This window comes from Mauremys reevesii, linkage group 11 (genome assembly GCF_016161935.1).
Source record: "Mauremys reevesii isolate NIE-2019 linkage group 11, ASM1616193v1, whole genome shotgun sequence".
In the NCBI taxonomy this organism is placed as follows: Eukaryota; Metazoa; Chordata; order Testudines; family Geoemydidae; genus Mauremys; species Mauremys reevesii.
In genome coordinates this window covers 42060250-42070321 of record NC_052633.1, presented here as the reverse complement: position 1 = coordinate 42070321, position 10072 = coordinate 42060250, and the positions used below count along the sequence as shown (strand labels likewise).

Genomic DNA, 10072 nt, shown 5'->3' with positions numbered 1-10072 from the left:
TGACATGTTTTTCATGACCGTGAATTTGGTAGAGCTGGGCCCTAGTTATTGGGCAACCTTTTCTTATAGATGCTGTCTCTCACTAAGGTCCACAACTTTTGTTTACTTTTTAGCTCTTTGCACAGGGCATTTCTTGAGCTCTTGTCTCAAGGGTTGCTTTCCCCCAGGGCTCTAAGATGTGCCCTGGCATTCCAGCACTACTAGTCTTTTGTGCCTCTGTTCTGTCTTTCATGATACTGGCTGCCCCCTCCACCACACACCTGGGGCTAGCCAGCATCTCAGTTGTTGCAGCATTTTGACAAGTTTTTCTAATTCCCATAATGTTCTTGGTGTACCAATGCCTGAGCCAAGGCACCTTGTGGCTCACTTGCTTAACTCAGTTCATTGCCTGTCTCAGCACTCTATTTGAATTTTTGTGCTTCTCTTGACATGGTGGTACTCCCCCCCCCGCCCCTTCATTGCAAGTATGGCATGAAGCAGGAATGAAGTCAGCTCAGCATCTTCACACCCTGCTACAATATCACACCCATGTTTGTTGGGTCAGCTGCCTTGGAACTGATTGCAGCATTCCAGGACTCTATGGATTCAACTCCCTTAATGTGCTTCTTTCCCTGTGTGTTACAGTTGCCTGTCCCAGTATACACGCTGTCACACACACTTAGAGAGGGCACAGGGAAAGGGAGTTATATTTCCCTAGAGTGAAGAGCAGAATGACCATTAGCCCCACTCCTGCCTGTGGAGGGTAGGGAAGATCCTGGCTCAAGAGCAGATAGAATAGATAGGGTGTTCCCCTGAAGCAGGCAAAGACCTGAATAAAAAGGCAGGTAAGCTCACAGAGAATTTAAGAGAAGTAAAGAATACATAATTGTTCCCCACTGAGGCCCAAGCTATTTCTACAGTTCATACTGCAAATACAATTATTGGGTATAAGAAAAATAGCAGGAATCATTTAAGAGATCTCCTTTAGTAACACTGCCTTGTAGGAGATAAACTCACCTAGAAGCACTCTTCATGCTAGGGTCAAGAAAATGGACCCTACTGAAACATGTGTGTTTCATTATCCTGCATGGTAAAGCTCTTCATGGGTTAGATACAGCAGTATTTTGGAAAAATCCATCATGCTGAAAGGATGTCAGAGCATTTCACCAGTCATTTTTGAGAGACAAAGAACAAGGATTTCAGCATCCTAAATGTTTGCCTCAATAACAGAGTGTGACTGATTAAGCACAGCTATCTTTGCTCTCTGGAGTTAGAGAAGTGACTAACCCTTACCAACAGCTGTGTTTTTAATGGGCACAGCACTGTCCCCTGAAATCAAATCAGGGTTACTTTAGGTGATAAAGGAACATTTTAAATTACAACACAATTAACATACTTGTAACATATTCTTACTCATAAGCCAGCCAGCTGCAATTTTTCCATTTGCAAATAACTGGCCAATTAACGAGTCTGTGTGAATCATGGCACAATCCTGAAAATTTCACCCAGATATTTAATAGGTGTTGCTGCTGATTATTCACACATTCACAAAATGATGATATTGCTTTCTCTTCCAATTAATATAATCCTGCCAGAACAGAGAATTAATGGCTATATATGGCTGCAATTCATATCTCCAGAACATTGGATAAAATGGCACATTTCTAAAAAAAAAAATTCAGTTGCATTTGCTTCTCCAGTTGTGTAGAAAATAGTTGCATCCTATATTTTAAATGCATCATTATAGTGACAGTCATAATTATTTAAAACCAATCAGCAGGAGTTTCATTTAAACTCTACAAGGAGACCTGTTTTTTCCTGCAATATATTCCCATAGACATTTATTAAGTGTTAGTAGCAGACAAATATAGAGCAGATGGTACCCTAATGTGGACAGGTGGTGCATGACTCTAGATCACCTTTTAACATATCCCAGAGCATTGAATTGCTTTATTAATTCAAGTAATGTCAGCATAATTGTCAATTTCTAACTCTTCTTGCTGATTCTCTCTCTGTAAGTACAAAGAAGCCTGAACAGGGTTTTGGTTCTCTCCTCTGAATTTCCTATTTCAGAAGGGAAAAAGGTTAAGAAAAAGCTACTTTCAAAGGACTGCACTTTATGCCAAATAGCCTTAATGACTGTGCTTTAAATTTGCTGTCATTGCCAATAACTCTATCAAATAGTGATCCAGTGCATTTCCTTTTTAAACAGACATCCTTTAATGAAAACGTTTTTTTTAGAGGAGACAAAAGTGGATTTTCTAAACCAAAAAACTAAATCCAATAAATGTATCTGTAGTTATATCAGTCAGACTGTTTAGTTATAAAAGAAATACTTCCTGAGCTTCTATAAGCATTATACTAGTGCATGGGGAGACAGACTATGGAAGTTAGTGAGAAGAATTATGGAAGTATAGAAATGAGATGTATGAGCTCCAGGATAGGGATTTAATTCTCAGCAATATTCTTCATGAGGTCTCCGAACACTTAGAAAAATACTCTGAGGTAGAGGGCCTAATTCTCCATTGCCTTGCCTCTTTTGTAGTCAGTTACAAACATCTGTTAGTCTATAAGGTGCCACAGGATTCTTTGCTGCTTCTACAGAACCAGACTAACACGGCTACCCCTCTGATACTTGACACGGGCAAAGCAATCACAAAGAGGGTCTAAAACTATTCCATTGTGATATGGCAATATTTTATACCTTGGCATTCCTGTTGTACAAGTGTTAAGTGACCACATGGGTGCAAGTCAGTGGAGAACAGGCCTTAAGTAGCATTTTGTGCACTTATTTCCTCCACAGATGTGGGCTTGCATTGCTTCCTTATGTCTAGGCAAGAACACACAGACACAAATGTATCCATCATAATCATCTTGCACCATAATAAGCCTTGTTACAATTTTAAATTAAGTACTACCAAAAAAAAAGTATACAGTAAGAGATACCATTTTAGAAATACTCAAAGGGATTGTTTTATTTTGTATATCTGTATGATGTGCATTTCTTTTTTTAAAAGGGCATTTTCCAAGACTAGACTTCTGCTGCATTTATGAGTTACTGAGCAATCAGTTCAGAATTAAATATATACTTAAAAAAAACCCACAAGCATTTCTGCTGACAACTACAAAAGCAGTCAAGGCAGATGCTCGCGGAGTTGTAGTATGAAACACAATAATTGAGATGTTGCTGTGCATACCTAGCTACAAGATCCTTTAAACCATTGGTTGGACAAGAGGCTCAGCTTGAAGGTTTGAAAAGTCTCCATGGTACTAAAAAAGGGTGCAAATACTAGTGAGGCTAAATCATGTGACACTATGGCTTCTTCTAGACTCAAAAAATTGTAAGTCAGTTGGTGGAGCAGAATCTGCCAAGTTAGCTTAAAAGAGAAAGTGATGTGAACTAGTGGTAAAGATGGAGAATAAAAATGTTTTGGGTATCAGAATGTGTTTTTCCTTTGAGAGTCATACCCAAGAAATGCCATGAAAATGTACACAGGACCACCACCACTTTTTAAAGCCTAAAATGACTATTTCTGAATTATTTGTGTCTCAGATTTTATTCAGTCAGGTATGCTAAAGCTGAATACATGAGAGGTATGGAAAAAGTTACTCCACCCCTAAAAGCCATATGGCAAGAGGATAAGCATCAGGAAGTTTTAAATTACAATACACCCTGCAGAGCTCTTACACACTCACATACAGGGACAGGAACCAGTTGCACAGACCAACAGAGAGCAACACAGGGTAGATTACATCAGCAGCAGCACTGTGCTTGCTTCTTAACTTATTTAACTACAAGAACTTAAAACCTGCCTCCATCATTACTAATATACTACAGCAAAGGCAGAATGTGGGGCAAGTGGAATGTTGAAAGGGAGACTGACCAGACAAAACTGCTCCAGGTAGTTTCACTCCAGCATCTTTAGAAGTTTGTCTTTTCCTATTCAGATCCACCACCAAGATTCTATGCCTTGGTCATTGCAACATGTAACTTGTACAATCTGAGGAAGCAAGAGAGAAAAGGGATGATCTTGTGGATAAAGGGGTAAGGCACAGAACTGACACACAAGAGACTTGCGTTCTATTCCTGGCTGTGCCATGGATTTCCTGTCTGACTGTGGACAAGTCACCTGGGCCAACCTTTTGGGTGCCTTGCTATTTACATACCCAACTTGAGACATAGAATTTGATTTTCAGGAGGTGCTGAACATCCACAGCGCCCACTGGCTTCAAGTGGACTTTTGGGTACTCAGTACCTGAGAGATACAGCCCCTAGCTATCTCAGGTTGGGTACCCAGAATAGATTATTTTTAAAATGTTTGTCTTTTGCCTTTGTATGCCTCAGTTTCCCCACATGAAATACAAATACTTCCTTAAATTAAGATAAGGTGCTCATCAACACCATAGACAAATACATAAATAAATGGCAAGATCACCTCTTTAGATTCACCAGTCCAGTCAACCCAACCCAACATAAAGCCACTATGTTCATCTTTCTTTTCTACCATTCTGATAATGTCACTTCTCTCCGGAAATCCATTCACTGGCTCTCTCCCCACATCCATAGGGGACAAAAGGCTTCAATTTCCTACTTCATGGCTGTGGACAGCTCTGCTCCAACTTACCAGTGCACTCCGCTCTTCCCATGCTAACTTCTCCCCACCTGCCACTCATTCCTAACCATTCTCTTTATATCTGTTTCCCATGACCATTACTTTGCTTTCCCCTCTACTGGCTTTTATGCCAGGAATTGCCCCCTGTTCTGGTGCTGCAATAAGACAATCTCTACTATTTCAAATCCACTTAAGACATTTCTTCTGTGCAGCCTCTCCACCACCTGAAGAAGTTCAATTTTCCCATTAACTGCCCCCCAAAAAACCCATGCAGCCCAAAAAAGCAACCATCACTGACTCCCAACCAGCACCAGCAGTGCTGCAAGGGGATATTTCCAACTCCTAGTCTTGCACACATCTGAATCCTTGTCTTGTGTAAGCTCCTTGGGGATGGATCATGTTACCTCCATGGTCTGAACAGAATTCCACCAACCTGAGGTTATAAAAATCTAAAGAATAAACAAATGCACAAGGGGTGCAGTAACATCCAAAGCTTTAGCAGGCACATAGGTTGGGAAGAGAGATCAACGCAGGACTGATGTGATGCATGCAGAGGGAAGGCAGGAAGTCCATCTTTGTGAACTTGCTGTCCACTCCGGGAGCGTCTTCTGTCACCGCCTTACATAATAAGTCTGAAAAACGTCAGGGTCAGTCCACCCAGCACCCAGGCAAGTTACACAGCCTGGCTGGGCTTACTCTGCACATATTACCATGCAACCCTTGCCCAGGATTTGTCCCTCTTTAGGTAGAGGAGAATTTCACTCACCACTGATTGGCAACCCTCACCTTTGAGGTGGCTGCCTATCGGGTGTAACAAGTGCAAAACATGCTACATAGCACTGTGGGAAGAAAAATGTGTCTCCTCACACACCCTGGTTCCAAACCAACATCCCAGGCTGGTCCTCTTGTCAGCCATTCACAAATCTGAAAGCTATATTAAAAATACACTAAGGTAACGGGAAGTGGGGTTGTGCTGTAATCATACAGAGAATGGATGTAATAAGCCAGAGTAGCACAGGAGGGTACAGTTCAGCAAGATAATGGAGAAAGTGTCAAATGAAGGATTTTTTTTAAAATGTGATATTTCTTCAGTTCACTTCTTTACAAGGCACCTTGTTCCCAAAGCCGGTGTCTTCCAACCCCCAAGCACTAATGCTGCCTTCTGTAAATAAAAGTGCTTTTACGGATTTTGTTAAGGCTTACTCAGATGCACAGGAGCCAAAGGACAAGCAAGAAGCCTCCTTACCCTGTGTAGTTGTGCAAGACTTCCCACAATGACAGTCCCTGAGCTCTGGAGAGCAGAAGATAGAGAAGGATGCCAGGAATGACACAAGAATTCAAGGCCTTGTCCCACCCACTTAAACCCTGGTGCACCATTTGCAGCCACTTACCCCCATGCACACAGAGCACCCCTGGAGAGATAACATACTTGCCTGAGACACAAACTCACTGGTGCTTGTCATGATGCAGCGCAGCTCTGAACCAACACCCCTGACTAGCATGTGCCATAAAAGCCACCATCTAGCACAAGCAGGCTAACAAATACAACAGGACTGCAATAACAAAACACACAGTAATATTCATACACCTCTGGTCACTACAATGTGCTCTGTTGCATTAATACTTTTAGATTAATAACTATACTTTCCCATACATAAGGAAAGGCTAAAGTGCAATGCTCACAGCTAACACGTTTCTGGTTCTCCTACTGCTTGTGGGGACAGATTGTGTATATTCAGATTATTTGAATGAGTGCTTGGTTTATCATGAATTTATAAGCTATCAGTACAGTGGATAGCTAGGACCAGCTTGTGCCCTGTTGATTCATGTGTGGAAGGATGGACTACATGTGGGTTCTGTCTGAACTAGAGCTGGGGGAATTTAAATACTTGTGTGGCACCTTCACCACACCCAAGGTCCTGTGGAGACCCTTTAATTAGTCCAGGCATCCATGTTACTTGATTAATAGATAAGGCTGGAAGGGACCACTACGATTTTGTAGTCCGACCTCCTGCGTGACAAGCTATAGAACTTCTGTGAATTACCTGGGGAAAGGAAAACAGGAGGAGTGTAGACATCAGTCCTCAACAACCCTGTAGGGAATCCACTGGAAAGTTGTTAAAATTTGAGCCTGTATAAGTTTTCCTGCAGAACAGCAGTCCTCTCTAAGGGAGTCAAGAGCAGCACCACAAGTCCCTGGTTTGTGCGGTCCTAGGGCCTCTTCAAGGAGATCTGCCCAGATGCAGTACTGCCAGCCCCCGGCATTTTGTCAGTCATGCCCTCAAAAGTCAAGATATTGGCTTTAAATCCAATATTTTTAAAAGTATTAGTTTATTTGCCTTCAGATTTAAGTTGCTAGGGTGCACTTGGGTCACATTTTCGAGCTTTTACTACATGGCCATGAGGCTAGAAACTTCATTTTTTAAAGGAAAGCCAAGATCTACAAGTAATCCCTTTACTTCGGCACAGGGGCACAGTCTGCATCATTCACAATAAAGTCATGAAAATTGGCAGATGAGGGAATCAAACCTTTTACTACTCGGGGGTGGGGAACGGGGAGTGGGAGAGAAGACTAGGGCTAATCTCTTCTCCCACCTTCCACAACCTACTGAAGAACTTAGAGACCTTGTGAGATCCCCTCTCCCCCACCCTCAGACCTCATCTGCAGGATGGGAGTCATGAGCCTGCTGCAGGGTTATGTTCAGTTCTGCTTACAGAATATCTATTTACCATATACTTTTTATTCCTAGCAAAACAGTGCAGCTATAGGAATAAACTCACATTTACAATAAGTGCAAAAGCACAGAGAGGACAGAACATGTCTAGCTTCCTATGAATGGTAGCACTTGAACTAAAGTACGCCTATTCGTTGTCATTAGTAGAACTACTGACATCTTCCTTCAAGCATCCAGCCTCTTGGATGGCAAAAACCGTTACACCCTCCCTCAGTAGGCCCCTCTGCTAATTTGGCATCTCAGATATTAAATGGATTGGAAACACTGCCTTCTTTTTGTACTCGAAGTGAAGTCTGTCCTTCGGGAGTGGGCTCGTGCAATGAGGCACATCACTTAATTTCAGCTGCACAGTCTCTGGGATTTGTTTTCCCACACATTTAATGAGATCATGCTCTGCTCTCCCGCAACCTGAGAATTAGGATGTTTATCCGTATTTGTAATCACAATTGTATTAAGGGATTTAGAGGTTACAAACAACAACAACTATTTCAAGCCTGCAAAGATAACAAAAGGTCTAGTTCTACCCCAGCACAGAAACCAGCCCCCAGCTTGTACCACCTTCCAATCTATTGTACTATAAACACTATCACCGGCTAGTGGAATCCAGCTTTATGGACTGTGAACTAGGATACACATCACATTAAGACCAGAAAGCATATTTGTTGTTTTAGCACTTATCTTTTAGTACCGTGCTTTATAATAAGGGTTGCAGTGTTTTGATTTTTATTTAGACCAGTACAGCGTGTGGGGCTAACAGCAAAATTCAGTTCCAGGTCCAGAATTAGAGTCTGAAATCCACAGACTAATTCAAACAAATCTGAGAGCCTCTGCAAAGCCAGTATATTGGGAATCCTGGCTTTCTGCCAGAGGTAGACAATGAAACACAGAGTTTCTGAATCCTGGCCTACTTGTTCCTGTTGTATCATTTGGTTGTGTGGGGAAGCAGTTCTGTGATTTTCCTTAAGCTTTAGATGCACAATAACACCTTAAAAAGTAATTTAATGATTAAACTAAACAAGTAAAAGGCAGACACCTATCTGACTAGTTACTGAATAGGGTGTGTTTAAAACAAAAACAGCACATACATAAGAACGGCCATACTGGATCAGACCAAAGGTCCATCCAGCCCAGTATCCTGTCTACCAACAGTGACCAATGCCAGGTGTCGCACAGGGTGTGACCCTAACAGGCAATGATCAAGTGATCTCTCTCCTGCCATCCATCTCCACCCTCTGACAAACAGAGGCTAGGGACATCAAATACCAAGGCCACAATATAAGCTTCTAGGAATTAGAAGGATTCCCACACCTTTGGTCTGGTTGTTTTACCTACTCATGACTTCATTTCACTTTGCTGTCAGTTTAAAATGAATAAAGGAATCCAACAGTTAAAGTTAAGAACCTGATTCCAGTGACTTCAATGGAAAGATTTCACTGACTTCAGTAGGACTTTGATAGATCCTAAATCATTAGGCATGATATAAATGGGGGCGGGGAGGTGTATGCACACACAAATATATAATAAAGCTAATGCTTAGTGAAACAGAGAGCTGTTCCACTAGCTACTTCTGTGATCCCCATCCCTGTAGTGTCTGTGCAAAGAACACTCTCTGATTTCAAGGAAGATCAACAAGTACCTTATTCTTACTACACACTGGTTCAAACACACCCCTAACACCAGCTTTTAAAGGCTTCAAATGTACCTAAAACCTATGGATACAAGCAAGACAATAATGCATAATGCACATTGCTGTCAAAGGAACAGAAATGCCCTTCAATTAACTGGAAATTTGGAAGGTCAGAGACATGCTGTGTGCTTATTTCACAGATTCAGCAGCTATACTGCTCTTTGCATCAGATGTATTGCAAATGCAGTCAGTAACTTTTAAACAATTGAGACTTTTTCAAAGTAAAAATAAATCTATAGAATTTCATGATTTTAACAAAGCCATTTTTAAGAGTTTGACAAATAAAGGAAATACTGAAGTTACGATAAGAGTATACAGTATTGTCAACAAAACTCCTTCCCCAGGGTGCCCCAGAGGCTTCCGGCAGAGTCCTGGCACTCACCTAGGCCACAGCTCTCCAAGGGCCAGGAGAGCTTCCCACTCCAGTTCCAGGCCTAAGAGGCTCAGCCCTCAGCTGACTCCCAGATAGTCCAGACCCCTTCCAAAGCAGTCAAAGCACAGAAAGGAGGAAGATTACACAAAGGAATCATCCCAACACTGGCTTAATGTTCACTTCCTTCAGAGAGCACTCATTGGGCTATAGCCCCTACCTGACTTACAACAATAGATAGGAATAGTCCCCTCTCGACACAAGTCAGGATCAGGCCCTCTTTTACTTTACTTCAGTTGTCCCAGAAGCTCCTGCCTTCAGGCAGTCCTCACTTCAGGATCAGAGAACTAAAAATCTACTCTCCTCTCTGTTCAGCCATCAAATGCACTGGGTTTCTCCCTCTTAATCTCTTCCTTGAAATTCTGATATCTCACAGGTGTAATAGAACAGGGCCACCTGTTCCTTCCTTAAATCACTAACTCCAAGTACTTTATGCTGAGCTGTACCTCAAAAGAGGCTTATGGCTTGAAAAATTATGTTTAAAAATAAACCATTTTCCTCCTGACAGCTTGTAAGCTACATACCAAATTTTAAACATACCCCTGATCTATATGCATGAAAGCAACCCTCTCTGTGCTGAGCATACCACTACTGGGTAGAAGGCACTGGGGAAATGGCTGCCTATTTT

At 41.9% G+C, this 10072-nt stretch overlaps 1 long non-coding RNA gene across 1 annotated transcript in view; it reads right to left on the bottom strand.

Moving 5' to 3' along the window:
- LOC120374322 overlaps positions 1–9748 on the bottom strand; it is a 91499-nt gene extending 81751 nt beyond the window's left edge. The window contains exons 1-3 of the long non-coding RNA XR_005586004.1: positions 9614–9748; positions 9397–9492; positions 3864–3980 (exon numbers count right to left, since the gene is read on the bottom strand). This is a non-coding gene — a long non-coding RNA (uncharacterized LOC120374322). The remainder of the gene's footprint in view (positions 1–3863; positions 3981–9396; positions 9493–9613) is intronic.
- Positions 9749–10072: the final 324 nt, after the last annotated feature.